The sequence below is a fragment of the Canis lupus genome, chromosome 15 (assembly GCF_003254725.2).
Source record: "Canis lupus dingo isolate Sandy chromosome 15, ASM325472v2, whole genome shotgun sequence".
Lineage (NCBI taxonomy): Eukaryota > Metazoa > Chordata > Mammalia > Carnivora > Canidae > Canis > Canis lupus.
In genome coordinates this window covers 7,869,306-7,896,408 of record NC_064257.1, presented here as the reverse complement: position 1 = coordinate 7,896,408, position 27,103 = coordinate 7,869,306, and the positions used below count along the sequence as shown (strand labels likewise).

Genomic DNA, 27,103 nt, shown 5'->3' with positions numbered 1-27,103 from the left:
GAGAAACAGAGACACACAGATACCCTCTCATTATCTCGTACCCGAACATGCTTACTTCACAGGCCCAGACCGTCCGTAGCTTTCGCATCCATCCACACGGCAGCAGGCACCACACCTCCTCCCGAATGTACGACAAACAGCCTACGCTGTGTCCAAATGACAATCATCTTCCACGCGGCCTCTCCTGGGTGATGCACTCGTCCTGACGGCCGTCTCCTCCCCCGGCATGTACCTCTGGGAGGCCAGCGTCCCCATCCCCACACTTACGGGGCCTACCAGGCTGCTGGGTCGAAGCTCTTGTCACCTGGGCACAGACGGGGGGCGGTGCCCGCAGCTCTGGCACAGATCACGAGCTACGTACGAGGGGGCTGCGAGGCCATGGGGTCAGGCAAGCACAGGGCTCCCTGGCTCGGGGAGGGGTGCCGGCATCCCACTGCCAGTGGGTTAGCGGTTAACGCGGAGCCGTCAGCAGAGCACATGGGTGAGCAAGGGGCCCCGGACACAGACAGCCCGGGTGCAAATCCCAATACATCTGGGACGTGATCTCGCAGAAGCCCCAGGGGCCTGCCGGGGAGGGCGTCCGGGCAGCGTGGGTGAGGCCAGCACTGGGAGAGAGCAGATAGCCGGACGCTGCACGGGAGATGCTGGCTGTGCCGGCAGGGGCGTCCCTGGGTCCACCGCCACCTGCCCTGGGCCAGGCAGGGTCGACGCCTTCCCGAGCGCAAGAGCAGAGGGGCCGAGCGGCCCTACCAGCCCGGGAGGAGCCCGGGACACAACCACGGGCCAGGCCCCCGGCCCACGGCCACCCGCCCGGCCCCTCCGGCTGTGCTCACAGCCTCGGCGATGACAGGAACCGATGCCGCGGAGGGCTCTCCTGGGAGAGGCGTCAGGCCTGGTCTTGGCGAGAAGGACGGGCGTTCCAGGTAGAGGAGCTGGGCCGCGGCCAAGCCCCCGCCCCACGCACGCCCCTGCTGTCCTGTCCTTCCCGCTCAGGAAGGCTCCCGCTCCCCACACACACCAAGGAGTCCCGAGGCCTCGTCTGCAACACTTTTCATCCCGAGTTTTTGCACGACGCGACCACAGTTAGCTATCTTTTCCCCTCTGCTTACTCTGTCTCCCCGCGTCGTCTGCCCCGGCTAGAATGCAAGCTCCGCACGAGCAGGACACTGTCCAACGGCTCCACCGGCGAGACCCAGGGCCTGGCACGGCGTCATCGCTCAATAAACGTTTGTTGAGTGAATTCACACGTGAGCAATTAAAAACGCACACCAAGTGCTTCGCGTGGGGCCTGGCAAGACGTCGCCCCAGTTGGCTATGGCCTGGATCAGCAGTGTCATCCTCGGCACAGCTCCAGGCCTCCTGCTTCGTGGGTCGGCACGGGTGGCTCTCCCTCTGAGAGGTGGGGCAAGGGGGTGTTGTGTTCGGGAGGGACGTTGTGTGCCATGGTGGCAGCTGGGATCATCCGCGGGGCTCGGTATACCCCCCGGGGGACGTGTCTTCCACGGAGAGCACACGTCCTGGCGTCACAGGTTCTGAGGTTGGCACCGCGAGGACGCCCGGGGCCCAGGCCAGCAGGCGGGAGGGCCCTCGGGAGGTGAAGAGGGGCAGCACCATGACCGCGGGGATCGGATGGTTCCCCGGATCCGTGTTCCCTGCTTCGGGGGCGGTGACAAGCCTCTCCTACTGCCTGTGAGTGCGTTCCTGGGTGGAGGGACCTCCCAGGCTTCCCGCCCCCCACGCCCATCAAGGTGACCCTGGAAAAAAACCATCAGAGGCCCTTTAAGTGGTGCTTCCTGCAGGGTTTCCATGGCAACGCTGTGTGAACTGGCTGGGGTTGGTGGGCTGGCCCCCTCCTCCCTGCCTGACTCCTCCCTGCCTGACTGCCATCGAGCCATCATGGCCTGGGCTCCTCCAGGCCGCGGGATCTTCAGCCTCCGCAGCCTCGGTTTGTCCACTCGTAACACAGGGACGGCGACTGTATCCGTCTCAGAGGGCGGTTCCGACGATGAAGCGCATCGCCGTGCGTAAAGCGCCTCTTACACGGTTGCTCTGGGCCCCGGCAGTCCCATCCCGTGGTTCCACCCCCTCGATTCCCTCCCCCTGGGGGTGTGTGGGGGGGACCCACGACTAGGATGGAGTGTCACTCTCACCGCACCGTTAGAAAAAGGTATTTGGCAACGCTGAACGGCTCCTTGGCGCGTGCAAGTATGGCCCCGATCAGCTGGCGCCGAGTTAGTCCCAAAGGCAAGGACTCCGGGTGGGCCTGGCCTGATCAGGGGAGGCTGGGGGGCTGGTGCCCAGCGACTGGAGCAGCACTCTCTCCCGCTGACCTTCCAGAAGGAAGCTGCCCCAGCCCCACAGCCACAAGGAAACGGATTCTCCGAAGGGTCACGCGAGCCGCGGAGAGGGCCCTGAGCCTCAGGCAAGCCCCCGGCCCCGCGGCCGACAGCGGACTACAGCCCTGTGGGACCCCGGGTGCGAGCCCTGCGGCGCCCTGAAGCCCGACCGCGGAGACTGCGCCGTAGTAAATGCACCTGACGTCGCTACGTCTGTGGCACTTTGTCACGCGGCCTGGACACGAGGCAGGTGTTGGAGGCCACGCCCCCCGGCGTCACTGCACCCCCCCCACCCCAGCAGGTGCGTGAGGCCAGGTGTGCGGCTTCCAGGGTGGCCCGGGCGCCTCCGACACGTAGAAGGACATCTGCCAAGAGCGTCCTCTTGTCCTGGACGGAAAAGATTGGCACCCGCTCGGAAGCCCACGGGGTGCTCTGCTTGGCTTGCCGCGAGCCTGGTCGGAAAATGCAGAAGGGCACGCGTGAGGCGACGGTGTGGCGCCGCCGGCTTCATCGCCAACGTGATGGGACGCAAAGGCCCGAAAGGCAGTGAAGGCGGGTGCCCACAGGGTCCTGGGCTGCATGGGCCGCTCACGGGGCGCTCAGAGGTCCGTCTCCTTAACCCGAATATGAGCCTCGGCCCTACTTCCATGTCACCAACCTGGTCCCCGGCCTTGGATGTTTCCAGGTTTAATACGGGACACCCCGGTCCCGGCTGAGCCTGCGGGCAGGTGGGGCGGCACTGTTGGTTACCTGCCCCTCCGCCCCGTGTGTCCCCGACTTTGGGGGCCTCGAGCTGCTCCTGACCTCCCCAGGCGGACGGCCACCCATGCAGACGCCCTGCACGGCCCTCTGCGGGCACCTCCCCGTGCGCCTCTGCTGCCCAAGTCCATGTGCCTCCACTGCCCGAGCCCGTGCGCCTCTCCCTGCCCCAGCCCCTGTACCTCCCCTGCTCCAGCCCCTGCACCTCCCCCTTCCCCAGCCGGTGCACCTGCCTGAGCCCCTGCACCTCCCTATGCACCTCCCCCTCCCCAAGCCCCTGTACCTCCCATGCCCCAGCCCCTGCACCTCCTCCTGCCTGAGCCCCTGCACCTCCCTATGCACCTCCCCCTCCCCAAGCCCCTGTACCTCCCATGCCCCAGCCCCTGCACCTCCTCCTGCCCCAGCCCCTGCACCTCCCCTGCCCCAGCCGGTGCGCCTGCCCCTGCTCCAGCCCCTGCATCTTCCCTGCCCCAGCCCCTGTGCCTCCCCCTCCCTGAGCCCCTGTGCCTCCTCTTGCCCCAGCCAGTGCACCTGCCGAAGTCCCTGCACCTCCCCCTGCCTGAGCCCTGCACCTCCCCCTGCCCGAGCCCCTGTGCCTCCCCTGCCCCAGCCCATGCACCTGCCCAAGCCAATGCACCTCCCCTGCCCCAGCCCCTGCACCTCCCCCTGTCCCAGCCCCTGTGCCTCACCTGCCCCAGCCCATGCACCTCCCCCTGCCCCAGCCCCTGCGCCTCCCCTGCCCGAGCCCCTGTGCCTCACCTGCCCCAGCCCATGCACCTCCCCCTGTCCCAGCCCCTGCGCCTCCCCTGCCCCAGCCCCTGTGCCTCCCCCTCCCTGAGCCCCTGTGCCTCCCCATGCCCGAGCCCATGCACCTCCCCTGCCTGAGCCCCTGCGGCCTACCCCTGCCTGAGCCCGTGTGCCTCCCCCTGCCCCAATCCGTGCACCTCCCCCTGCCCAAGCCCCCTGCACCTCCCCCTGCCCAAGCCCCTGCACCTCCCCCTGCCTGAGTCCCTGCACCTTCCCCTGCCCGAGCCCGTGTGTCTCCCCCTCCCTGAGGCCGCCCCGCTCACTACCCTCCGTGCCTCGTCTCTGTGCACCACCTGCCCCAACCTGAAGCGACATGATTTACCTGACGTGTCTTCACACAGGGAGCGACCGTCTTGTTCACTGCGGCTCCCGACCCCCAGGACGCAGGTGGACGGGGTAAACGAAGCCTCATCTCCCGGGGCTTCCGGTCCCCAAGGGGCAGCAGCCCTCGGGGTCCCGGGCCCTCTTGGCGTCCCTGGGAGGCCCGGCGCTGTGCCGTCCCCTGCGCCCTTCTTCCTGCTGAGCTCACAGCCTCCGGGGATCCCCAGAGGAAGGACCCCCAGGATCGTCTCACCCCGAGTCTACCTCTGTTTTCCAGAATCTCGTACGTGCTCTGTGTCTGGCAAACCCGCTCAACGATTCCACGCATGGAGTCCGTGGGAGCCAGATTCACCCGCACGGACACTACCAGGCCGCTGACTCGCAACCTCGCTGCTCCCCGGCAGCCGGTTTTTCCTAATTATTCATTAATTTATTTTATGACCGATAGAGGGGCCTGTGCCAGGCACCGGGGACAGGGGCTTGTACCAGGCTCAGGCTTAGGCTCGCAGGCCGTGGGGGCGGGAGGGGGTGCAGGGAGCCCGGGGGCCACGGTCCTCCCCGTGGACACAGACCCTCATGCACCACCTTTCTGAGCTCGTCTCCGCAACAGGCGTGTGCAGTCAAGAGTGTTCAGGCGATGAGCGAGAGATGGTGCAAAGCAGCCGCCACCCACCCCGGCGGGCAGCAAGAGCCTGGTGAATGCCTGGCACCCGCTTCCCTTTGCGGCGGCGGAAACCATCCGGCAAATTCGTGGGGCCCGGCTCGGCGGCAGTTCTGGCCGCAGGGCCCCCACAGCCGCTGCCCCTCATGTCACCCTCACAGGCCCCCTCTGAGGGGCGTAGCAGAGCCCAGACCAGGTCCCCGGGGTGCAAGGGCGGGCTCTGGTGGTGGAGAGCACGCCCACCTGGGGGGCTTGTTCTCACCCAGGAAGGGTGGCAGGAGGCCCACACAGACCCCACGGGGAGGCACCTGTTCCGTGGGAACCAGCCGCCTCCAAGCAGGAACCCTTGGTCCACCCGGTGCTCGTTGGGGATTCTAACCCGGATTCATTCGACCAACAACCCTGCAGGAACAGATTCACTGCCTCCTCTGCTCCAGCACGCCAACGGCCCCCCGTCCCTCGGGCTGAGCACGAAGTCCTTGCCACGGCCTTGCAGGCCCCACACAGGCCCTCTGCCCGCCTCTCTCCCGCCCTCCCTCCGCTCCCACCTCCCACCTCAGGGCCTTTGCACGCACAGCTCCTGCTGCCTGGAACCACCTGGCTCCGGGAGATCAGCAGGGAGAGCTTTGTCGGCCCTCAGGTGCTTCCTCAGATGTCTCAAGGGCCCAATGCACCCCCAAAGTTTGCAATCACAAGCCCCCTCCCCCCGCAGCCCCTGCTTTTGTTCTCTCCACAGCATTCCTGAGCACCCGCAGCCACCATCCCTGTCGCCATTGGAATTCATCGCGTAGTTCGGTGTCTGCCAGGGAAGCCCATGGGGAACGGGGTTCCTTTTGGTCCTGTTTCCGCCCGTCTCTGAGCCGAGCAGCGCCGGGGCCCGGAGGCTGCTGACGGAGCAGGTGTAGCACGGTGTCCAGAGTCGGGAGCTGGGGTCCCGCGTCCCCGGCCTTCCCAGCTGGCTCCTGACCGCGTCCCATCTGCAAGGCCCCTCACGAGCCCCGCGCCCTGGTGGGCTCCCCCCGGGAGCAGTGTCCCCTCCCCACGGATGCCCCTCACCCTCCAGGGGACCCCCAGGAGCAAGACACGACAAAGCCATAGTTCGGCTCCGGCAACGACAGTGGGCAATGTGGTACTGGCCTGCTGACCCCGATGCCGCCCAGCCTGCCCGGATCAGCCCGTCTTGCCCCCTCCGCCCTCCCTGCGCCGGGAAACTCCTGCTCGGTCTCCAGGACGCCCGACCTCGGGCACGACTCAGCCCTCACCTGCTGTGCCGCCTCCCCTGACCGGCGCCTGGGGTGGGGTCGGCAGCCCGCCGGGACACCCATGGCCCCTGGGGCCCCCGCCTCCCCGCTGCACCTGGGCAGCCGTGGGAACCTCCAGGAAGCTTCTAGAGCAGCAGGTCTAGGCCACATGGGCCACACTGCCCCGGGGCAGGTCCGAGCAGGGCTATTTCGTGTGCATTCCATCTATATTTAGAGCCTTGTTGAGGTACCACGGACACCCCACAAGCCGAGCATCCGTAAGGTGCTCACCTGGACCAACTTTAACCCATGTGCCCTCCTCCTGCGTCATCACCGCCATCAGGTAGCGGCGACCTCCGAGGTTTCCAGATGACCCACGCTGCCTCCCTGGCTCTGCGTCTCCCCCTCTGCCCTGCCCCCCCGGCCACCACCCATCTGCCCGCCTTCACTCTGCGGCAGTTTGGAGCCTCGAGGACCCTATAGAATCGGACTCCGAGGGTACATGGTCCTCTTCGTGTGGCTCTTCCCCGCGGGACGACTCCTCTGAGACCTGTCGGTGGCGCCCATCTCGTGGCTCAGTACTACTCCGAGGGCCGCATGCACCACCGCTGGTTATCCTGTTCACCTGCTGGCGGGCAACCTGCATCATTTCCAGTTTTCACTTCTCACAAACAAAGCCGGCTAAGCCTTTGGGCACAAGCCTTTATGTGGACGTATGCCTTTCTCTTGCTCGGGGTGCCAGCTGGGAGTGGGAGGGATGGGGATGTGTGACAGGGCTGTTTGAGTCATTACGAAACCATCAAACTTTCCTTCCACGGTCATCGCACCCCTGCGTGTTCCAGCCGCAGTGCAGGGGAGTCACGGGGAGCGCCGGGATTTAAAAACCTCCTACATGGTTCTGACCTGCATTTGGGGTTTGGAACAACTTCTCTAAACGGACCTAAAGGGGTAGTGGAAGGGGAGGCGGGCGGGGGGACGGGGGGACTGGGGGACGGGCACTGAGGGGGGCACCGCACGGGATGAGCGCTGGGTGTTGTACTGCATGTCGGCAAATCGAACTCCAATAAAAAATAGACAAAAATAAATGACAAATAAATAAACGGATCCAAAAGCTCTCGGAGTTGAGGTAGCGCCGTGTGGAGACCGAGAGAAGGCTCTGGGGCAGGACTGCCTGGGTCCAAATCCCATGGGGTCCAGGCCCTGGAGGACCTTCATCAACAGGCAGGCAGGCCACGTCCCCAAACGCTTCCCATCCACCCACTGACTAAACGGGGGCAGGAGCACCTATAAAATGTGCAGGACCCGACGCAAGCTAACAGCGGACGGCCCCTTGCTGGGAACATGGCGAAGGATTTCAAGACGGCAGCGGGACACGGAACCACGCACAGGGCCCTCGGTGCCGGTGTCTGCAGGGGCCTCGTGTCCCAGGCAGGAGCTGGTCCTGAATGCAGGAGGCTACGTAAAGGGCGCGTCATCCCCACAGACCTCGGAGCGACAGGGTGAAGGTCAGGCAAGGGGTCGGGGAGGACAGCCCTGGCTTTCGGGACTGCGCAGTCCAGTAATGGGCACAGAAGAGGGAAGGAGTCAGCAGGCGGGTGCAGAACAGAGTAACAGGTGCGGTGGGGAAAGGCATGAACCTCATGGGAGCAGCTGTCCTGCTGTGCCGGGGAAGGACGGGGTCAGGGATGGCTGCCAGGAGAGAGGATGCACCATCTGGACTTTCGAGAAGAAGCCTACGGGACGTCCCAGGGCGCCCACTGGCCCTCGGAGCCTCGGGTCTTGGCCCCAGTGAGCTGCAGCCCAGGCCTGTGGCGCTAGGCCGACCTTGTCCCACCTGCACATCCCCAACGGAGGCCGTGGTGCCGCACAGCCTCGCAGGCGCCGTCCACGCAAAGTGAAGCGTTGGCCGGGCCACTCGCTCCACATTCGGCTGGGGCTGAGGCATGGGCTGCGTGGGCGTGGGTGGGGGGTGCTGGCACACGAGTGAGACGCCCGGCTAGGGAGGAAACCTAGCTAGGCACACGGCATCTCTGGTTCCGTGGGCTTCTGCTCTGGGCCTTCTGCGCCAACTCCTCCCAAGTGACGAGCATCTTCATCTTTTCGTGAAAAATCATCTCCCTAAAATAGAGCCAAGAGTCCGGGGTGGGAGCAGGAGGCGCCAAGGAAGCGAGGGGAGTCTCGGGAGGGAACGGCTTGGGGCTGGGAAACAGAGGCTGCGCGTGCCTTGCCTTGCGGAGGGGAAGCCGCCGGGGACGGCGGGGACGGTTTGCGAGGGTCTGAAAACAAGAACAGGACGATTCAGGAAAGCGTTTCAGCGGGTGCTTCAGCCGGAGCAAGAATCGCCCCCCCCCCCAGGGGGGAAGGAGCGCGGCTGGGTGACAGCGACAGAAGGCGGCTAAGGGTGTAGTGACAACATGCCCAGGGAACCCCTGGCCATCCCCGAAGGTGCCTGGAGTGCAGCGGAGCCCACAGGCGTCCCCGGAGAGCGCGGCCGCAGCGCTGACCTTGCAGCTCATGGACACGGATGGGCTGAAACGTCTGGCTGAGTGTGTGCGTGGCTGGGGGACAGGCGGGTGGCACGGCCGTTCCAGGCCTCGTGACCCCAGGGCCCGAGCAGCTGTGCCCAGACTCCCGGTGGCGTCTGCGGGGTCATGACGGGGGCGACGTGCTTGGGAAGCGGTTTAGCGGAGAACTGATCTTAGTATTTCATAAACGGCTTCGGCCCCACGTTTACGGAATCGTGACAGGTCTGGAGGAGTCGCCACAATACCGTTTCTTCAGGGGCCTACGCTACTGATCTTCTAATAGGGGAAACAGATGCTGCAGGATTTGGGGATGTCGGGTTCTCAGGCTACACGCACGCTCCCCAGATCTCACGGATCGACACACACGCTCCCCCAGTGTAGACACACTCGCAGGCACGCTCTCGCTCAACTGCCCAGCACACCTGCACTCACAGCAGCTCTCGGGCTCCTGCGTGCGCACCCGCTCCCCGCACACGACCCCATTACCAGCTTCTTTCTCCTTCCAAGCCAACCCCATCTCCTCCTTTCTCTGTCCCCACCCCACACCCCAGGTCAAATCCTAGCCACAGTCCACACAAGCCATTCAACAGGATCTCCTAGAGGCATGCGGAGGAAAACGCAGGACAGTCCCAGACCCCTTCCCCAGCCCAGGTGCCCACTGGACGGCCGCGCCTGCACGTTGGGCGCACACGCTCCCCGGCCAACCCGCTGAGATCAGAGCCAACGGCCTTGCACTAACCCAACAGAAAGGCCTCCCTTAGGGCCACGGGTGTCTCCCGCTGCACTTTCAGACCCTAGTCGGTGAAGAAGGGTCCGATGGAGCAGGATAAGCCTGGAGATCGCGGAAGGGGGGCTGGTTTGACGGCGGCGGCCCCAAGCAGAACAGAAACTCAGAAGGACATCAAGCCTTCCTTCTGGCAGTTTCCGGTGAGATAAAGGGCCCCCGGGTGAAGCACTCTTAGATAACGAAGCACGGCAACTGCCCACATCTGTGATTTTTTCCCAATGCTTGGCCAACTGTCGATAGCAATTAAAACTTTTTAATTCCAGGGGAGTTAACAGTCCGTGCTGTGGGTTTCGCGTGCACGTGGCTCGACGATCCCACATCTCACCCAGGGCTCACACACCGCAAGTGCCCTCCTTCGTGCCCTTCTCCTATTTTCCCCGTCCCCCTGCCCGCCTCCTCTCTGGTCACCATCAGCTTCTCCTGTGTAGTTAAGTGTCTGTGTTTGGTTTGTCTCGTTTTTTTCTGTGTCCATTTGTTTTGTTTCTTAAATTCCACATATTTGTCTTCCTCTGATTGACTTACTTCGCTCAGCACACCCTCCCGACGCATCCATGTTGTTGCAAATGGAAGGATTCCATTCTTTTTTATGGCTGAATAGTGCTCCAATGCATATACGTGGCACATCACCATCCACTCATCTACCGACGAGCACGTGGGCCCCTTCCACAGTCTGCCTCTTGTAGATGACGCCGCGATGACGCCGCGATAGGCGTATGGGGCGCATATATCTTTTCAGATTAGTGTTTCTGTGTCCTGTGGGTAAATACCCAGCAGGGGAAGTACTAGATCCTAGGGTAGTTCCATTTTGAGCTTTTTGAGAAACCACTTTTCCAGAGGGGCTACACAGTCTGCATCCCCACCCACACGTGCACCCCGGTTCCTTTTTTGGCACGTCCTCCCCAAAGCTTGTTGTTTCTTGCATTTTTGATTCCAGCCACTCTGACAGGTATGAGGTGACCCCTCACTGTGGTTCTGGCCCGCATTTCCCTGAGGACGAGCCATGGTGAGCATCCTTCCATGTGTCTGTTGGCCATCTGGACGTCTTCTTCGGAGAGATGTCTGTCCATGTCTTCTGCCCATTTTTGAAATTGGATTATTTGTCTTGGGGGTGTTGAGCTGTATGAATTCCTTATATAGTTTGGATACTTGCCCTTTTTCAGATACGTCACTTGCAAATCTCTTCTCCCATTCAGTAGGGCTGTCTTCTAGTTTTGTTGTTTCCTTTGCTGTGCAGGAGCTTTTTAGGTTGATGTAGTCCCGATAGTTTCTTTTTGCTTTTGTTTTCCTTGCCTCAGGATACGTATCTTAAAAAAAAAAAAAATGTTGCTATGGCCAATTTCAGAGAAATTACTGCCTGTGCTGTCTTCTAGGATTTTTATGGTTTCAGGTCTCACATTTAGATCCTTAATCCGTTGTGAATTTTTTTTGTGTGTGTGTGAGTTTATTTTTGTGTGTGATGTAAGCCAAGTGGTCCAGTTTCATTCCTTAGCATGTAGCTGTCCATTTGGGACAAACGGGAACGACCCCGTTTGTCGAAGAGACCGTCTCTCTCCGCTTTTGCATATTCCTGCCTCCTTTGTTGAAGATTAATTGACTATATGGTTGCGGGTTTATTTCTGGGCTCTCTATCCTGTTCCATTGATCGGCGTGTTTATTTTTGTGCTGGTACCTTGCTGTTGTGATGACTTCGGCTCTGTAGTAGGTCTTGAAATCCGGGACACCCCCAGTTTTGCTGTTTCTCAAGATTGCTTTGGCTACTCCAGGTCTTTTCTGGTCCCACCTAAATGTTAGGATTGTTTGCTCTAGTTCTGTGGAAAATGCCGCTGGCGTTCTGATAGGGACTGCATTACGTCTGCAGCTTGCTCTGTGCAGTATGGACATTTTAACAATATTTGTTCTTCCCGTCCATGAGCATGGAAGGCCTTTCCATTTGTTTGTGTTGGCTTCAATTTCTTTCATCACTGCTCTATACTTTTCAGAGCACAGGTCTTTCACTTCTTCGGCGAGGTTTATTCCTCGGTGTTTTATTGGTTTCGGTGCAACTGTCAATGGGAATGTCTTCTTGATTTCTGATGGGACGTACTCTGGGTACACCTCCGCTGGTTTGGCAGCTACGTGCTCTCCAGCTACCAACAGTCCTTGCTAAACTTTCCATTAGGTCGCTGCCAAAAGTCTAAACAGACACGAGAGAGGCGGAGCCACTCTGCATTCCACAAGCACAACTGATTACTGAGAACCTAGAATCCATCAGGCCATAATTTCAACAGCAAAAGGCCTGACTCTCACATTTTGCTTGGATTTCACCTGCCTTCGAGAGGGAAGCGCCCCATTCTCTCCATTGGTCCACCTTTTCTATTTGTGGCCAAGTGGGTAAATCACGTCATCCCTGCCTCATGGACCTTGGTGTATTCTCTTTGGAAGGAAGGTGGCCAGCCCCACTGTATTCTGCGGTCTAGCCCCATCGAGGTCCCACACCTCAGGGAGCCTGTCCAGATAGAAGTAACACTGGTTCTCTGGTTCCTATTTGGTGAGATATCTTTGCATCTCCTTTCTTTGACTCAGAGCTCAAATCAGAGGAGTGTCTTAAGTTCCCCTGAACTCTTGTTACTCATCGTTATAGTTTCTCACAAGTCCCAGGTGGCAGATGGACCCCAACATGATCCCCCACAAATTCCTGACCTCCTGATGTTCATACTGCCGTGTAACACCATCCTCTTAAGTGTGGGGCCTGTGACTTGCTCCTTGCCAACAGAATATAGCAAAGGTGACGGGATGTCACTCTCATGATTATGTCACATTATACAGGACTTTATCTTAGACTGGAGAGAGAGAAACTCCCCCTGCAGGCTCCGTGAACTAAGATGTCATGTTGCAGAAGCCCACGTGACAAGGAGCTAGACGCGGCCTCTAGGACCCAAGAGCTTCCTCCAGAACTGAAAGGAGGCATCCGGCTGACATCCAGCAGAAATCTGGGATCCCTCAGTAATACGGCTGCAAGGAAACAAAGTTCCAGCAACCAGAACAAACACGGAGGGGGATTCGTCCTCAGTCAAGCCCCCAGATGAGAATGCAGCCCAGCCAACACTTGATTGCAACCTGTGAGGTCCTGAGCAGAGGACCCGGCTGGCCCGTGCCCAGACTCCTGATCCATTAATCAGCATGAATGTTATTCCTCATGAGAGAATAAACGTGTGCTGTTTTAGGTTAACTTTGTGCTGATTTTACAATCATGATAATCTGTAATTGTGATCAGCGATATTGTGCTGATAACTATGCCTGGCTTTGCTGGGACGTTACCATGCTGAAGCTACTTTTCTAGGCCTCTGCTAACTCCCAGCTTTCTTGGTTGCATGCCCCTCTTGACATGTTCTGCATATATCCTGTCTGTTCCCTAGCTCCCTGGAGAAGGCCCCCTAAGACAGTCCCGTCATCATGCACTCAGAGGTGATAATTGAAACCGTGGGAGTCAGTGAGATCACAGGAGAAAGAGCTCGTTGAGAGAAGATCAAGACAAGGACTGAACCCTGAGGGACACTCGTATGTAGAGGTGGCTGGTCTGAATGGAGATGTGCTGGAAGCATAAAACGTGTGCCCAATCTCAGATGCTTAATGTGGAAGGAAGAATGTGAAATATCTCAGTATATTTCGCAAGCATTACATGTTTAAAAGATAATATTTTGGATGTGTCAGGCTAAATAAAATATATTATTAGATTTAATTTACCTGTTTCTTTGTACTTTATTATTTTTATTTTTTAAGATTTTGTTCATTCATTTGAGAGAATGTGAGGAGGGGAAGGGCAGAGGGAGAGGGAGAAGCAGCCTCCCCACTGAGCAGGGAGCCGATGTGGGACTCGATCCCAGGACCCTGAGCCCAAGGCAGATGCTTAACTGATTGAGCCACCCAGGCGTCCCCGGTCCACTTTTACTATGGTTCCTAGAAATTTAAAATTGACACATGGCCACCAACTAAAAAAAAAAAAAAAAAAAAAAAATTACATACATGGCTTGCGTCCGAGATCTACATTACACTCCTACCAAACAGAGGAATAGATTTGTAAATTAGATATTGTTATTTCCATTTAACAAATGAGAAAATTGAGGTTCTGAGAGATTAAGGGATTGGGTGATCTTCCCACGATCACTTAAGAATTCATCGGAGTCAGAAATTCGAAGCCAGGTCTGTGGGACCCAAACGCGGGTGCTGGTACCTACTGTGCTCTGCTGGATCTTCAGGTGGACGAACCGGTGAGTAAATGCGTAGGATTCTGATGGTGACGAGAGCTCCTGCCGCCAGGCCAGGTCGGAGAGACGGCAGGCACGCAGGCACCCCTGTCCCTCTCCCCCCACCGCCCCTGCTCCTCGGGGAGGCTGCCACACGCCCTCCCTCTGGAATCCTGGTCCGTAGGTACCGATCCCACCATTTCAGATCTGCTCCTGGTCTCTGCCCCAGAGGAGGCCCTGCAGCCCGAGCTCAGGCTTGGCACCTGGGAGAGACCTCCGGGCACACTCCCAGCCCTGCCCGCCTGCCAGCCTGACCCCTGGGACGGAGGCGGCCTCCCCAGGGCAACGCATGTGGGGCCGGCCCAGGCCCGGGGAGGCAGGCCTGTGCATGCCCACTCGCTGTCACCTGCCTCCGGAGACTTGGCACCGGGACGTGACTGGCAGGCCCCGAACGGGCAGGCGGCAAACCTAACTCCAAAACGGTTCTCTTTGTCCCCTAAGTGTCTCCCTCTGGCGCCAGCCACCCGCGTCCCTGCATGTTTCCCTCGGCCTCAGTTTCCTCACCAGTAAAACCGGGTATAATGATCCGGCTGCCGGGAGGATGAGCCGGGATGCCGTGTGCGAGGGGCACAGTGGCTGGCATGGCGCAGACGCTCAGGGGACCGTGCGATGACCGTCAGCAGGGGCAGTACCGTCCCCATGACAGCGGTCCCCGTGGCATCGGGAGGCGCTGTTCTGAGCCACTGGCCATGGGCTCTCTCCTTCCAGGCTCTGGCCCGGCTGGAGCTCCTTCCTGGAGAGGACGACCGAGATTTAACATGCGCCCAAGTGCTGCCACCCCCCTTCGCAAGTGCACCCCCGACCCTGGCGGCCGTGAGCTCGAGTCCCCAGGGCCCCGGGCACGCCGGAGCCGGCTCGGGCGGCCTCGGCTCTGGGAGGGCCCCTGGAAGCAGCTTACCCACCTGGGCCCCTTCCTGGCTCCCCATGTCTCCAGCTCCTGTGTGGCGCCCACGTGCTGGGGTGTCCCCTCTGTGTGTGCACGGGCACCAGGGGCTCGGGGAGACAGACTGCGCGACAAGCCATCGGGGCTGCGGGCTCCCCCAGGGCCGAGGGCGCTACGGCTCCGCCGCCTTGTCTGGGTGCTCAGGCCCTGTGGGAGGGCGAGCACCTGCAGCAGGAGGGGCCAGGAGCCTCCGGGTCGGGGCGGACACTGCTCGGGGCGCTGTCCACAGAGGCCGATGGCCCGCGGGGCAGGACAGGTGAGGGCTTTTGCTCCTGGAGGAAAGAGCCAGCACATCCGGCCAAATACATGGTCCCCGTACTCTTCCCAGCCCAGGCGACACACACTGGTATCTATGTCTGTGTCACTGGTCCCCCAGGGAAGCTGCTCTCCACGGGCCACAGGCTGCCTGGAAATGCTTCAAGGTTCCCTCAGCCGCCCTCCCCGTCCGGTGACCCCTATGCCCGGCCAGGGGAGTGGGCGGACGGTGACTGCAAACAGGGACTCCCCAGGGACTTCCGGGTGGCAGGTGGGGCCTTGGGAACCGACAGGGCTGGAGAGAAATGGAGACATGTGGCCCCGCTGTCCCCGGGGGCCGGGCCACGTCCCCCCGATACCCCTTTGAGCACGGTGCTGCCGTGTGGCCTCGCCGTCAGAGCTCAAAGTAATACATTTATTGGATGGTTCCTGGACGGAGGGCTTTACGTGTCACCCCTGCGGTAGCTGAAGCACGCCCCCTTCCCCCCCCCCCCCCCAGATGGCCACATCCTAATTTCTAGAACCCGGGCGTGGTTACCGACATGGTAAAAGGGACTCAGCAGATGTGATTAAGTCAAGGTCTCGAGATGGGAGGTCGCCGCGATCATCTGGAAGGCACAGTGGGGCCCAAAGGTCCCGATGGGGGGAAGCAGGAGAGACCGCGGTGGAGGCAAGAGGCTGAAGCGACCCGAGGACAGGAGCTCACGGTCAGGTGGTGGGGATGGCCTCCAGGAGCCGATAAAGGGAAGGAATTGGACCCTCCCCTGGGGCCTCTGGAAGGAACCTGCCCTGCCACCAGCCTGACTTGAGCCCCGGGGGGCTGACGTCGGACTCCTGGCTTCCAGAACCTATGAGAATGAATTCCTGTTGTCCTGAGCCACTAGGGTCTTAGTGGTTTGTCACTGCGACCATAAGAAGCCAATGCCCGCCCCATGGAGGGCGGGAGGGCTGCCGACCGTGTCCGGATGCCCCTGCAAGGCCCAGCCACAGCCGGAGGACTGGATGTGCCCATTCCAGGCTGAAGGAAAGGCAAGTTCAGAGAGGGGCAGCCACGCACCCGACCTTGCTCAGCTTGAGTTCATCTCGGCCTCGACCCCAGCTCCCAGCTCCCAGCTCCAGCCACCCTTCCTGGCCCAGGCCCCGTCTGTCCCCAGGCCCTGCCCGGCTGGGCCATGGGCCACACCGGCTTCCTGCACAAGCCTGGGCTCACTTCCCGGCACCCCGGCCTGGCCCCGTCGCTACAGCAAGGGTGGTCTCGCTGTAGAGACCTTGGTCTCTATGCCAAGGAGTCTGGGCAACAGGAAGGAGAACGCTCGCTGCCGGCTGCAAGCAGATCCGGGGGCCAGCAGTGCGGCCGGCTGCGGAGGGCGCTCCGCCCCCTGGGGTGGCCGCAGGGGGCTCCTGGCCAGGGCAGTGGGGTCCGGGTGCCCTGGAAGGTCAGCGAGCAGCCTGGTTCCCCTGAGGGGGTCCCGGGTCCTGGAAATGTGAGGCCACAGGCCGCCTGACGTCTGTTCCCCGGGGGGCAGCTGCCCTGCGTGGCCTGCTTGCGGCACTCGGGGACAGCACTGCGCCCAGGCCTCCACACGAGGAAACACCTGAGCCCCGGTGCCAGCGCAGGGGCCGGTGCCCTGCCAGGGCGCCCAGCACCAGCCTCTCTGGTGGGCGGAGGAGGCAGCCGTCGGCCGGGCCATGAGGAAAACGCTGGCTTTCCCAGGGAAACGGGGAGCGGAGAGGAGCGCGGGGGGGCCAGGACGGCCCAGAACAATGGGCCGCTGTGCTTCAGGGTCCACCCCCCCACCCCCCCCACCCTGTCCTGTCCCTGTCCCAGCCCGTCCCCCGTCCCCGCCCCACAAGCAGCCAGAGCAGTCGCAGGGGCGCTGCAAACACACGTCTTTCATTTGCCTGCCTTGGCGGTGGTTTGTAAGTCTTTCCTTTGTGTTTTCATCCAGAGGTGATCTTTACAACCACACACAAAAATGTCCAATAACATTTCTCTCTCTTGGCAAACATCCCCCGTATATCGGAGGCTCAAGTACAGGATGCGGAGACTCACCGGGAGCACCTGACAGAGATGGGGGGAGGGGAATGGGGGAGGGGCACGGGAGGAGCCCAGGGGGTGGGTGGGGGGAGGGCATGGGGGAGGGGCACAGGGATGAGGGCAGGGGGAGGGGCACAGGGAGGAGGGAGGGGAGGGGCACAGGGATGAGGGCAGGGGGGAGGGGCACAGGGAGGAGGGAGGGGAGGGGCACAGGGAGGAGGGCAGGGGGGAGGGGCACAGGGATGAGTGCAGGGGGGGCACACGGGGGAGGGGCACACAGGGGAGGGCAGGGGGAGGGGCACAAGGTGTGGGCACACAGGGGAGGGCACACGTGCTCGGGACCGCCCTGCCCCTCAGGGGTGAGAGGGCCACATGGGCATCTGCCTCCTTGGGCTGATGCCAAGCTCAGGTCAGGTGGTTCAAGGCACAAGCCAGGCAGGGCTTCGGGCGCACGGAGGGTGTTTAGTTGACCCCGGTTCCTTTAAGGAATCCTTCCAGCTGCTTCACGTGTCGCTCAGGTCAGAGCTTCCCTAGCAAAGAGGTGGCAGGGAACAGACGGATGGGGGGGCCCGGGGACAGGGAAGCAGGAGGGAAATCTGCTTCCAGCCCAGGGCATTCTTCGCAGAGACGGAAGGAAGGGAGGGAGGGAGGGAATTAGGAAACGCATCGGGAGTGAGGAGGAGAGGATCAACTAAGGAGGAAGAAGGACATGAAGGAAGGGAATAGGGCCAAGGGGGGGGCGGCTGTGGGGCGCAGTGGTCCCGGGCGTCGTGGAGGGAGGGCCAGGCACACCTGTAGACACCCGGTCCATGTGGCACGGGGAGACACGGGGAATTCTCTGGGCGCCGCCCTGAGGTCCCCCTCCTAGCTGGATGCCAGGGCCTCCCCGCCAACCCCAGCCTCCCCTCCTGTCATAGCTGGTGGCCCCTCTGGGCTTCACTGGCCAGCGTCCTCCGAGCCCCCGAGGCCTGCTCTCCCAGCCTCAAGCCCTGGCCCCGTGCTCTCTCCACCAGCTCCTGACTCGCCCTCTTCTCCAGACGGGCACCTAGGGCACTACCCGGGGTCCTGAGCACAACAGGCTCCCACCTGCACCGACTCGGGACCCCTCTCCCCCTCCGCCCCGCAACGAGCTGGGGGCCCCACAGAACCTGACTCGGACCCGCAGGTGCACGAGAAGAACGTCACAGCCGAGAGGCCAAGGCTGTGCGGGGCGGGTGGGTGCACCCACCCCAGGCAGTGGGCTGGGCCCCCAGAGTGAAGGGTGCCCAGGAACTGAGGTCCCAGGAACCGGGCCGGGTAGGGACGGCGATCCTGCAATATCTAGAGGAGTAAGAGGAGCAGGTGTCCTCGTGCGTGTAAGGCCTGCCCGCCATCCGCGGGTCCCCTGGGCCCAGGCCGGGGGTGGAAGGACACTGAGGCTGGCGGACAGCACGGAGCTGATGTCACAGGTCCTCGCCCGGGGGCTGAGTCGGTCACGGAGGCAATGAACGCAGGGGCCTTCGCCACAGTGGTCGCCAGGGACACACGCACCGGGGTGGAGTCAGGGCCTGCTGCTTCTCATTCGTGGCTCCACGACCCCTGAGTCCCCTCTATCTGTGCCCTGGGTGACCCCAAGCCCTCACCAGCGTGCGGAGAGAATCGAGGGACATCGCGGTCACACGGGTAGTGAGTGGCCTCGAGGCGAACACTGCTCAGAGCGCTGTGATCCTCCCCGCCTCCCCCCAAGGTGCGTCTCTCAGCATCAGACAAGGCCTGACTGTCACCCTCTTGCAGATGAAGACACAGGGGCATAGAGGACCGAGTGGCTGCGAGGCAGGAGCACGGAGACTTGACCCCAGGGAGCCGGGCATTAGAGCCAGGGTCGTGGGGCGCCTGGCGGCTCCGTGGCTGGGGTGTCGGAGGCGCGGTTTCGCCTCAGGTCATGACCTCGGGGTTGTGGGGATGAGGCCTGAGTTGGGCTCCCTCCCCCGTCTCTGCCCTGCCCCTCAGGCTCACACACGCATGCACACGCTCTCTCGCTCTCTCTCGCTCTAAAGCAAAACAAAGCCCACGTCATACCCACTGTCCTATACGTCTAGCGCTGGGAGCAAAGGGGACAGAGGCCATGTTTGCTCACAAGGCTCCTGGCACCTCTCATCCACCTCCGCCTGGACTGTGAGCTCTCCATGAGGACTCTGGGCCTCAGCCTCCAGCCTGGGACGTCAGCCTCCAGCCCGGACCTCAGTCTCCAGCTGGGACATCGGCCTCCAGCCCGGGATGTCAGCCTCCAGCCCGGGATGTTGGCCTCCAGCCCGGACCTCGGCCTCCAGCCCAGACCTCGGCCTCCAGCCTGCAACGTCAGCCTCCAGCCCGGACCTAAGCCTCCAGCCCGGGATGTTGGCCTCCAGCCCAGACATCAGCCTCCAACCCAGGCCTAGAACCTACATAGAGACACAGGCTACGTATTTACAGAGAGAGAATATACGTAATCACAGTTCTACGTAGACTCTTACTGCTCCCCCCACACAATGGCGAGGACAGTCGCCGCCTCAGCCGTCCCACGGAGCCCTCCGCCCACTGAGGACACACCGAGGGTGCCAAGCGCGCTCCACACTCTCCTTGCACTGGCTCCTGGTGATGCAGTGACTCCGGCCCAATCCTCAACCCTGTCCCCCGTCGGTTCATCTCTGGCTCCCCAGCTTCAAGCCCGGCGTCAAGCACCCCTCATGGGCCTCCTGTGTGGCCTCTGGCCCGAGAAGTGAACGAAGGACTGCAGTGAGCTCAGCTTACTCCCAACGGACTTGCAGCAAAATCGCTGCTATGGGATGCAGCTCTGCGAGCCTCCAGGTAGGGGAGAGGCCTGGCCAGATGCCCCCCAGGACGCAGGACCCTGCAGAGGGTCCCTGGCACAAGCCCTCCGAAGGGAGTCCGGCCCCCTGCGCGCATCCCGTCCGCCCAGGCGGGCTCCTCGGCAACGCACCTTCCTCCTCCCGCTCCAGCTCATCTTCTCTGGGGCCCAGGGCTCCTTGCGTTTGTCTCCAGTCGCTGCGCTCCCGTCCGTCTCCGCCTCCAGACCACGACCTCCTGTTTCACCCGCCGATGCTCACGCTCAGCACTTAAAACAACTCGTACCATGTAGAGGCTCCGCGAGTATTTGTTAATTGGGGGAAAAGGTGAAAAACTAAACGGTTTGATAAGGAATCAACCGTGTTGCATCTTAATAGAATCGAAGGGTCTTTCAACCAACAGAGCCGGAATGCTTGCATATTCATGGGGGAGAAAATGAACCTCGAGTGTCCGTGTGCACGCAAACAGACGTATGTGGGAATGTGCCAGTGTACGCAGCGATAGGCGCATAGAGTTTAGTAGCGCGCTCTGGGAAGACAAAAAACTCAATGACTCCATTTAAAAACGAGCGGAAGACATGAACAGACAAGAGCCGAATAGCCCACAGACACAGGAAAAGATGTTGATCGCCACTGGGCATCAGGGCGATGTAAATTGAAATCACAAACAGATGCTCCTACACCCTCACCGGAGTGGTCGAAATTCAAAGAATTTTTTTTTCAGATTTTATTTATTTGAGAGTGAGTGAGTGAGCACGAGCAGGGCGGAGGGGCCGAGGGAGAAGCAGACTCTGGAGCCCAGGACCCCAGCATCATGGGCTGACCGACGGCACAGGCTCCACTGACCGAGCCACCCCGGGGCCCAGAATGTTCAGAATTGCAAAGACCAACGTCACGGTGTTGCAGCTAGGGGAGGCCCATCATGCACTGCCGACAGCACGAGCCCTCCAGAAAGCTGTCAAGCCACTGCTTGCGCGGGTCACCGCAGCCACGGTCTGGCAATTCCACCCTGGGACGGAGAGCGTCTGCCCACGCGAGGGTTCGTTCAGAGCGGCCTTAGTCACGAGGGCGCAGGGACTGGAAATACAGAGCAGGTGCCCGGGACTGGGAGAGGGAGGCCAGCGATGAAGCAGGGACGCAAAGGAACTCTCTGGGGTCGTGATGTTCGCGTCTCCGTTGCCATGTCGTTAGGGGGACGCGTGCGCTCTTCAGAGCTCCTCCGACTGCGTGTTTAGGATTGGTCCGGCTTATTCTATGTTAATTCTATCTCAATAAAGGTGATTTAAAAAAAAAAACCCAACATTAAGGACGGGTGACATCAAGAAACAGGGATGGGATGTGTAGTGATATAAGATCTGTAAGATCAGGTAATCAGAGGCCCAAGGATGCGCTCATGGGCTGTGGGTCCCTGGAAATGGAGTTCGAGCCAATTAGATAGTTATTTAATTTGAATTAATGTGGATGCGCTCCATTTAAGGCGATGAGTCTTACAGAAAACACACAGTACTCTCCTTCCCTACACTTCCGCTCACCCTGCACTCCCGCCACCTGGGAAGCCCTTTACGGGGTCTCGCTCCTCAGCCCCTGCGGCTCCCCAGCACGAGAGCCCTATGATGACAGCGGACCTCCCCAAACTGAAGACACGCAGGGAAAGTCGTGGGTTCTTCTCCGGGAAACATCTTGATCCAGATCCCAGCTCTGCCAAGACCCTTTATCTCTTGGTGCCTTCAATTTCTGAATCTAAACCTCTAAGACATTTGAAAGCCTCACCCTCTGGTTGATGCTGGGGCCAGGGGAACCTGAGCTACTCCTTCAGGTGGGCTTGACCCCTCCCACCCCTTTCAGGGAGGCTTGACCCTTCCCACCCTTTCAGGTAGGCTTGACCCCTCCCACCCCCTTAGGGTAAGCTTGACCCTTCCCACCCCTTCAGGTAGGCTTGACCCTTCCCACCCCTTCAGGTAGGCTTGACCCCTCCTACCCCCTCAGGTAGGCTTGACCCTTCCCACCCCTTCGGGTAAGCTTGACCCCTCCCACCCCCTTCAAATAGGCTTGACCCTTCCCACCCTTTTGGGTAAGCTTGACCCCTCCCACCCCCTTCAGGTAAGCTTGACCCTTCCCACCCCTTCAGGTAGGCTTGACCTTTCCCAACCCTTCAGGTAGGCTTGACCCTTCCCATCTTTTCAGGTAGGCTTGACCCTTCCCACTCCTTCAGGTAGGCTTGACCCTTCTCACTCCTTCAGGTAGGCTGGACCCTTCTCACCGCCTCAGGTAGGCTTGACCTTTCCCACCCCTCGGGTTAGGGTTACCAATAGGATCAGAATCCCAGTGAAGGCTGATTTCAGATATTCAGATAAACAGCAAGCGATTTTATTTTATTTTTTTTTAGCATTAGTAAATCTTGCATCGCTGTTTTTTGTTGCTAAAAAAAGTATTTGTTGTTTATCTGAAATTCCAACTTAACTGGGGGTCTGGTTATTTGTGTTTGTGGAATCTGGCTGGTCCCGGGAGCCAGCGACCCCGGGGCTGGGAACACAGCTTGGAGCCCTCGTGCTGACAGCAGCAGGCCTTAGCCAACGTGGGCTGTGGGCTACTGAGTCTCTGAAGCTATTACATGGGGGCAGAGGCGAGCGGGAGCCCCCACTGTGGGTCTGCCTTTCCGGGCCAGCTCGGCAGCCTCGTGAGACCCTGGCTCCCTTCTAGCGGCGAGTTTACCAGTCCGCCTGCCTGGGATCCAGAGGGGACCCACCCTCGCTGCTCCGCACCCGAACGGTCAGAGTGGAGGAAGGGGCTCCAGGAGTCAAGACAACTCTGGGCAAGTCATCTCAAATCTCTCTCTCTCTGACTCAGTTTCCTCATCTACAAAATGAGCCTCAAGACAAGGTTCAAATACAAGTTTGGGAAAAGCAGGAGGGAAAAAAAAAAGTCACAACACGCATCCTAGACAGAAGCACTGATACCCGGAATATATGAAGTTCTCCAAACCAACAAGAAAAAGAACGTGGCCCAACAGGGAAACATGGGCAAGGGGGGTATGGGCGGGGCATTCACTGGAAAACAAGCCAACAAACAAATGGAGGATAAGCCTATGGACAGACACACCTCATTTTTTTTGTGGATTTTATTTATTTATTCATAAGAGACACAAGAGAGAGAGGCAGAGACACAAGCAGAGGGAGAAGCAGGCTCCATGCAGGGAGCCCGACGTGGGACTCGATCCCAGGTCTCCAGGATCAGGCCCTGGGCTGAAGGCGGCGCTAAACCACTGAGCCCCCGGGGCTGCCCAAGACATACCTCATTAACCACCAGGAAAATGCAAATCAAAATGAGAGAGCATTTTCGGAGAGTCCCCTCAGCAGAAATTTAAATAACTGACATAAATAAATAAATAAATAAATAAATAAATAAATAAATAAATGATTCTAGGCCGTTGGTGGGAATGAAAATCGGCATGGCTTTGGGGGAGGGCAAATGCACAATATAAAAATCACAGCCTGGCCCCCTCTGAGCCCCCGATTCTACCCCAAGCCTTCCCACCGTCAACAGGCTTGCAGGTGCGCAGATGGGTGCAGTGCCCTCGACACACATCCTGGGGGATCGCTGGGCCACGACACTGTCCGCCCATAGCTCGGGGCACAGAAATACTCGGGGCCACCAAACAGAATGAGTACAAACAGATACAGAACTCTAAAGGCATATGGCATATTAAAAAAAAAAAAAGCAGTTTCAGAATAGTACATTTTGTATTATCACATTTATATAAAGAAGTAGAACTCCATCGGTGTGTGCGCGCCTGGGTCTATGCATATGTATGCACCTCTATCTGGCGTGTGCACAGTGGTGTGAATGTACAGGAAAGATCTGGATTGTGTAGCAAACGGTGAGCCCTGAAAATCTGGGAGGCAAACGGGGGATGAGGGCCGTGAGGCGGGACTGGTCGCACTTCGGAGATTTCAGTGCTAGTTACTGGCTCACTCTTACCACCTAAGAACTTGTGGTTTACAGGGTTCCCAGCGGTTGAGCATCTGCCTTGGGCTCAGGCCATGATCCTGGGGTCCTGGGATCGAGCCCCACGGGGGGGCCCCAGCTCAGGGGCACCTGCTTATCCCTGTCCCTTTACCCCTCCCCCCACTCGTGCTCTCTTTCAAATAAATTTTATAAAAAAAAAAAAGAACTTGGTTTATAGAGGGTTGGTTGGACGGCTCCCTCCCTCCTACGTGCACCTCCCCCCACAGTCCCCATAATGGCACTGACCACGTGGCGCCTATCACAGGGAGCCTCTGTCCTCCTGTCCAGGGTGACGCTCTGCACCAGAGCCCTCCACCCCTGGGGCCTCCACCTTGGGGGCCACCACCTCAGGGGCCTCCACCTCAGGGGGCCTCCACCCCGGGGCCTCCACCCCAGGAGCCCTCCACCCCTGGGGCCACCACCCCTGGGCCCTCCACCCCCAGGGCCTCCACCCTGGGCCCTCTACCCCTAGGCCTACCACCCTCGGCCCTCCACCCCCCCGGGCCTCCACCCTGGACCCTCCACCCCAAGGGCCTCCACCCCTGTAGGGCCTCCTCTGCCCATCTGCTCCTGGCCCTTCCCTACCAGCCAGCCCCTGGCCCTCCCCTTCCCATCTCCTTCCGCCTCCTCTGCTGCTCCCACCTTGCCCGTGGCTCCCCTGACTCGCACCCCGCTGTCTAGTCCTGTGCTCGACTCACATCGCCCCGGGAGCTCCCCACAATGGCCTTCCCTGGAGCCTCAGGACCCTGGGCTTGTCTAGGGCCCTCACCCACCCCTTAGCTGACTCCTGTCCATTGTGCTGCCGCGCGGAGACCACACGTTCCAGGAAATCCAACCCCTTCTGTCTGGTGAGACCCGTGGCCTCCTGGGCCCCGGGGGGTGGAGGCCCCAGGGGTGGAGGGGTCCTGCCCACAGCTGCCCTCCCCACGTGTCCATGTGTTCCTTGGTTCATGCCCTCCCCCCACCACGAAGGCAGGGAATGCACCTGCTCCTGCCCTCCCGTGTATCTCCGGAGCCCGGCCCACACACAGCACATGGTGGGTCTTGCACAAATACTCATCCAGAAACACACACACACACACACACTAAGCCCTTGGCAAACGTGTTTGTCAATGATGAAGGGGAAGAGAAATGCTGTCTAGGACCAGGTCCTCACCAGGGATGTGGGGAGACTCCCCCAGGTTCCTGCCTGGACCGCCTGCTTCTCACGGAGCAGCCTCCCCAGCCGGTGGCCACGTGGGGGTCTCTGGCTTTGCCCACGTGGGAACCATCCATCCGAAACCACGGCCGCAGGGCTGCCAGGTGGGTGGTGACCGCAGCCCCAGGCCCTCTGACTGCCACTCCCGCCAGCCTGGCAATCCAGGAGCCAAAGACCTGCCCATCCTGCCGAGGGACTCGCGCCTGCGGCTGGCCTCGCGATCGAGACGTGGGCCCGCGCAGATCTTGCACGCCCCCCGGAGCCCCCCGAAGCCCTGCTCAGGCCGACCTTGGTTCTCAGCGGTTTCACCAGCCCCCGCTGCCAGACTCTTCTCCACCTGTCTCATTCCGACTCAGTTCCCCGCTGCAGCAGGACCGTGAGAGCTCGTCGGGCCTCGGCTCTCACTTCACGGGCAACTGCAATTTCTTTGCAAGAAATGGACTCACTGCAAATAGGAAAAGCCGCGCTTTAAAGATTCCAGAGTCCAGGTGTGCTGCTAACACCAGTAGCCGGGAGCGGCCGGCCATCGAGATCTTTCTGCTGACGCAGGCCAGACAGCTCTGACCTCCCAGGGGTGTCCCAGCCCGGGCCGCGCGGGGCTCCCGGAGGTCACCTGGGGTCACCGGCGAGGTGGAAAACACAATGAAGGGAGGATGAGCAGCCAGACAGGAAGGCCAGACGACGGGAAGAAAATATGCACACCACACATAACAAACAAAGAACGGAGGCCCGGATATTAAGCACCTGCAAAGCACTGAAAAAGGAAATTCAAAGGACCCGAGGAGAAAGGCAGAGAGTGTGCAGAGAAAACTCACAGGAAGTGCAAAGGGCTGATACCCAGAGAAGGATGCTCAGGCTCCCTGATGATCAGAGCCAGATGCAGGGCCCATGCCCGGCCACCTCGCCAGCCACCTGCCCTCCGCCCCGACCCAGGCCACCTGTCGCCTCAGCACAGAGGGACGAGAGCGCGTCCAAAGAGGAGAAGCCCCGCCTGGCAAGCTCCAGGTTCCTCTCTCCTAGCTCCCGCCTTTGCCCGCTGACCTGGCACAGGCATGCGTGGCCCGTACAACACACAGCACCGGGCAGGCAGCAAACACAATGTCTCGGCAGCAGATCACAAGTGTCCCGGGGCCACCGAGACCTGGGCAGAGCGGGGGCAGAGCCAGGGCCCCAAGAAGGGCGGCCGAGGAGCCCGGGAAGTGGAAGGAAAACGGCAGCTGCCCACAGGCGAATGCAGGTGCTCAGCGGGAGCTCAATGGCCACCGCCTCCGGGTGGGACGGGTTCGCAGGTCTGTCCCCAAAGATCAAATCACGGGAGTCACCGAGTCGGGTCCCTGAATCGACCTGGAGAAAACTGGAACTGGCTCTGTGGGTCAGGGAAGGAAAACGGAGGGAAGGCACAGCCAACGTGCACTGCGCCTGGTGCTACTCTGAGCGTCCTCTCCCGTTCACCCGCAGAGCCAGCCTTGGGGGGTCTCAGGGCCATCGGGGCCCAACGTGACCACGGGCACTCGGTGGGCAGCGCACTCGTCGGCGCTCTGAACTCTCAGGCCACACCGTGTCCTGGGCCTGGAAATGCAGACACCCTGCCCATCCGTGCGGCGGAAGCTGCTGGGCCCAACAGGAGGGACCGGCCGCCGCAGGCAGGGATCACCTGATGGATGTGGACCAGCCGGATGACAGAAGCCAGGCCGCGACCAGGCGCCCGGCGCTCCTGTGCATCCCTGCGGGTGCCTGTGTGTCCTTAGCAACCGCATCATTACTCTCCTCTGTGTCTGCTCTGATTAATCTAATTTGCACATGCGAACGAGAAGCTGCTCTGATCCATTTAGTATGTTGGGAGCACATCCCAGCCTATTTGCGTGGTGCGTCCGGCCAGTGGAGGTAGCCCCCCCCCCGCCCCCCGCCTCCCTCCCTCATCCCGCCCTCCCACCAGGCATATTCTTGCTGAGCAAGCAAATGGCGATCCGTGCTGTTGCTTTTAAGTCTTAAAACCCATTAGGATGTATTAGCAGACGTGCTGAGAGCTCATTTAAGTAATAAAAATCCTTTCTTGTGCAGCTAATAAAACAGAAGACAGAAAAGAGAGAAAGAGACTTGGACAGAGGAGTTGGCGGTC

The 27,103-nt window shown here is 60.5% G+C and overlaps 1 protein-coding gene and 1 long non-coding RNA gene across 2 annotated transcripts in view; one reads left to right on the top strand and one right to left on the bottom strand.

Annotated features, from left to right (window-relative positions):
• Positions 1-27,103, bottom strand: part of CSMD2 (CUB and Sushi multiple domains 2) — a 489,398-nt gene that overhangs the window by 344,949 nt on the left and 117,346 nt on the right. The gene's annotated exons all lie outside the window — the stretch shown is intronic.
• LOC118350726 (uncharacterized) lies at positions 8,015-13,155 on the top strand. Its single transcript, XR_004805059.2, has 2 exons — positions 8,015-9,577; positions 12,243-13,155. It is a non-coding gene; the product is annotated as an uncharacterized LOC118350726 (long non-coding RNA).